This window comes from Amblyomma mixtum, chromosome 7 (assembly GCF_055824585.1).
Source record: "Amblyomma mixtum isolate Tamu chromosome 7, ASM5582458v1, whole genome shotgun sequence".
Taxonomy (NCBI): domain Eukaryota; kingdom Metazoa; phylum Arthropoda; class Arachnida; order Ixodida; family Ixodidae; genus Amblyomma; species Amblyomma mixtum.
In genome coordinates, this window is record NC_143018.1 from 125,394,596 (window position 1) to 125,398,700 (window position 4,105).

Below are 4,105 nucleotides of genomic sequence, written 5' to 3' on the forward strand. Positions count from 1 at the left end.
GAAATAGAAGCAGCTATAGACTTTAGTCCACAGATTTTCTATAGACTGTCTATAGACAAAAGGAAAAGTCTATAGGATGGCTATAGAGTCTATAAAAGTGTATAGAAAGCCTATAGACCATTTTTATAAGGGTAGTAGCATTATACAAGAACAAAATTAGGAAAACAATACCGCCTATTAGATTATAGATACAATAATTAAACAAGAAATAATACGCACCTACACTGCACAGGCAGTAAGGAAGTTTAGGTACCTTTTGTAACGCTGTATGGTCGGAATAAAAAGTTGAAACATGAAAAACTACATAACAATGGCTATGACATAATAGAACAAAAGCAATTGGGAAATGACTAGCTAATAACTATAGACGCTGTCAACTGCAATATTACATTTTTTTTAGTGATGAACTATAGATAATGAATGGACAAAGGCTGCTCGATTCTCTAATAGCTATGGGGAAAAATGAGTAGTTAAAACAGTGTATAGAAATGATACCCAACGCATGTGAACGCTTATGGCGCCTTGATCTTGATTCGAGGAGAGAAACTCATTAAGTTATGTTCAGTTTGAGATGTCGAATGATTAGCTGGAACATGCGTTTCAGCCGCGCGAGTTTAGGAGGAGTATGCAATGATTTGTTTACTTCTGTTATCATTATTTCAGTAGGCTAAATAGTTGTTTTCCATCTGTTATATAACTGCTTCAAGTTTGGTTACATCTTGATCAGTATAGAGACACCAAACGACGTTAGCTTATTCGGGAAGAGATCTAACCAAAACATGGTAAGCTTATAGCTCAGTTTCAAAAGAGGCTAATCTCGGGCGTTGTTTAATGAAAAAGACCCGTTTTAGAGCCGTATAGGTGTGTAAGGGATCGGTGGTGTACGCGGGGTCATCGGGACCGGGTGGGCGGCTGGGGCGCTCAAAGCGAAGCGTCTCCTTTCTCGGAACGCAGCCGCTCGCGAATGCGCCGGGAAGTACGGGTGTCCCCCGCCCCGCGGTACCGATTCATGCACGTGCTGGCACGAATGTGTATTTGTGTTTGTTTTTATTTTGATCTTGTGGTGGAGAGAATGTTCTACCCCGCACGTGCTGGCAGGACTGTGCGTTTGTGTTTGTTTTTGCTTTTATTTTGATGTGGAGAGGGTGGTTTACCTTATAGAAGTTGGAGGGCTGGCCATATCCTCGATAAACCAATCATATGAAGAGTGTAAATTGATTGGGTATTACCAAATGTTGGCCGGGCCTTTAGGGCTTTAAAACCGGGCCCCGGAGCCGGAAAAAGGGTTCTGGGCTAAGGTCAGGTGCTATGCATCTTCGGCTATGCCAAGTAGGGGCCTCCCCTAGTGTTAGCCAGTTCCGCCTTTTTGTTGTTTTATATATTTTTGCCGTTTAATTTGTCTCGAGTGCCTACATTTGTATGTCATGTAAATATCTGTACCAAGTATTCGCTTTATCCCTGTGTGTTAACTCATCTTGAGACCGTCTCTGACGGGGCACCCCAAGTGCGAAGATAGCATTTCAGTCTTCAAGTGAACAAACCGTCTCAGACGGGGCACCCCTGGTGCATGGAAGGAAGATAGGGAACCTGCGAACTTTACTCGCGCAGTCGACGAGGATCCTGCGGCCATCGGAAGACGGCGCAGGAAGAAGACTGAGGGCAGGGAAAAAGGCGACGACAAGGCAACAGGTCAGCTTTCGAGCGACGCGAGACTGCATCCGGTCAAGGAAAGCAGCGCGTCGAGAACTCGACGGTCACCGGCGGGTCGCAGCAAGTGACGACAACGTGCACAGGACCAGCAGAGTGCGACAGCTGATCGCAGCGTCCGGTGAAAGTGGCGGTGGACTCCGACGCCAATGTGGTGGCAATGCGGATCGACGCATCGAAACTGTCAGTTTCCTTCGTGGCATTGTTCACGTCCCTGTGCATGTGTTCGAGCCGGTAGGACAGTTGAGGGGTACAGACGGCGGTATGGAGAGTTATCCATGCCGGCCCTCACTAGATGTGAGGTACCCAGTGGAATTGACGAAGGCGCGCTTAGCTTATTTTCAGGCTGAGCTTGCAAAAGTGAATGGAGGAAAGGCGCCGCTATGGGAGGAAAAACCTCCGGATTTGCAGGTGTTAAAAGCAAGGCGCCAGCAGCTAGAGCTCGAGCTGGCTAAGCTGAAAGAGTCTAGGAGAGCTAGTGAACTAGCGAGGGACAACTGCTCCAAGTCCCGAGAGGAGAGGCCACCTGTGCTGGAAGGTAAAGCCTTATGCTTGTCATGCACAGGTCAGGAAAACAGCAGTGAGGACGCTGAAAGCAATCAGCCAGTATGCGGGAACGCATCTTCGTTAGGAAAGGCCGCAAAAGGTTCAGGAAGTGAAAACGAGATTCCTGAAGGGCGCGGAAATATCACAGCTTTTCCGCCACCGCGGGCGGCTAGCAATGAAAGGGAGCAGCCCGATTAAGATCATCTGGGGGCGTTCGAGACCAAACTGTGCGTCAACAAACAGGGCAACGATTAATCTGCAGAGGTTAGCTCTACCGCAGATAAGACCAGGGATGAGGGCGCGAGTTCAGGAATAAAAACTCGGTCTCAGGCAAGCTGCGAAAAAGAGCAGTTGGTTCAGCGTGAAACGACCAGCGACGACAGACGTCAGATCGGCGAGCTAGTGACAGCAGGAAACCTAGGGTTGCCGCAACCGCACACTGTGTCGGGCATAGGGCGTGGAGTGCCCAGTAGCGTTAGTGATGGCAGGGACATTCCATCCGAGGCAGAGAGCGGAGGTGGGCCCGCTGGGCCGACCGGGCAGAGCGCCGCGCAATTGTCGGACGCACCCGATGTGTGTCCGGCCAGGTAATTTGAGGACCCCGAAATAAGTGGCGACTTGCCACAAGGCAAATTAGTGTCAATTTACTGCGAGGGATCTCATGCAGCCTCAGAGTTAGACGATGCCACGAAGTCGGCAAGCGCCGATCAAGCAGGGAGCGGCAATTTCAAGGTTTGCCCGTGCAGGAAAGGTGCCAATGGCTCCAAGCGAGGCAGAGTACCAGGAGGCAGGTGCATGGCTTTCACGTTGAAAGTCGGCGCGGGGAACAGTACGTTCCGTGCTGCAGAACGCCAAATCAAATGTGGCAAAAGTGGCCGCCCTGATATGATTAGACTGGACAGGGGCTATGCTCCTGACGCAGTACGCGGCTCGAACCGGCGCGCCGGAGAACGCTAGCCCTCAAGTGTGTCGCGTGCTGAGGTATTTGGACTTATCGAGGATCAAGACGTTTTCGATCCTGGAGGGCAGCAATTTTTGAATTCTTGCCCCGCTGTGGCACCGGCCTAATGAGCATAGTAGCCATTGGGCGTTGATCGTGTCGATTGAGACGCGTGGTGGCTCGAACGCACACAGGGACGCTCGGTGCGACCAAGGAGGCTCACGTGGCCGCTTTCGGACCCCTTATCAGTGATACTGAACGCTCCAGTTGCGAGTGTCGGTGTGTGTGTGTGCTCGTTCGCGAGGAGGACGTCGGTGTGCATGCAAGTGAACTGGGTACATGGACGCCGTGTTACGGCGCACGGCAGGCATGCCACTGTATGTATTTGAGTGTGCAATTTGCTTACTTTGGTTTATGGTTTATGGGGTTTAACGTCCCAAAGCGACTAAGGCTATGAGAGACGCCGTAGTGGAGGGCTCCGGAAATTTTGACCACCTGGGGTTCTTTAACGTGCACTGACATCGCACAGTACACGGGCCTCTAGAATTTCTCCTCCAAAGAAATTCCAGCCGCCGCGGCCGGGATCGAACCCGCGTCTTTTGGGTCAGCAGCCGAGCACCATAACCGCTGAGCCACCGCGGCGGCTTCAATTTGCTTACTTTGTGTTGGTTCCTGTATGCATTTTGCTTTTGGTTTTGCCCACAGGGTGATTTGTGACCCGTACCGATCCCTTCTTTGTTGTAATTCTAAAAGTAGCATTTTAGCCCTTTGTAGAATCTTGGGAAGGGCGTGTATGGGATCGGGGGTGTACGCGGGGTCATCGGGACCGGTTTTCTCCCTCACGACCACGCCAGCTGCCGTTTTCAATGGACGCCACTGGCGTGAGGGGGGCGGCCGGGGCGCTCAAAGCGA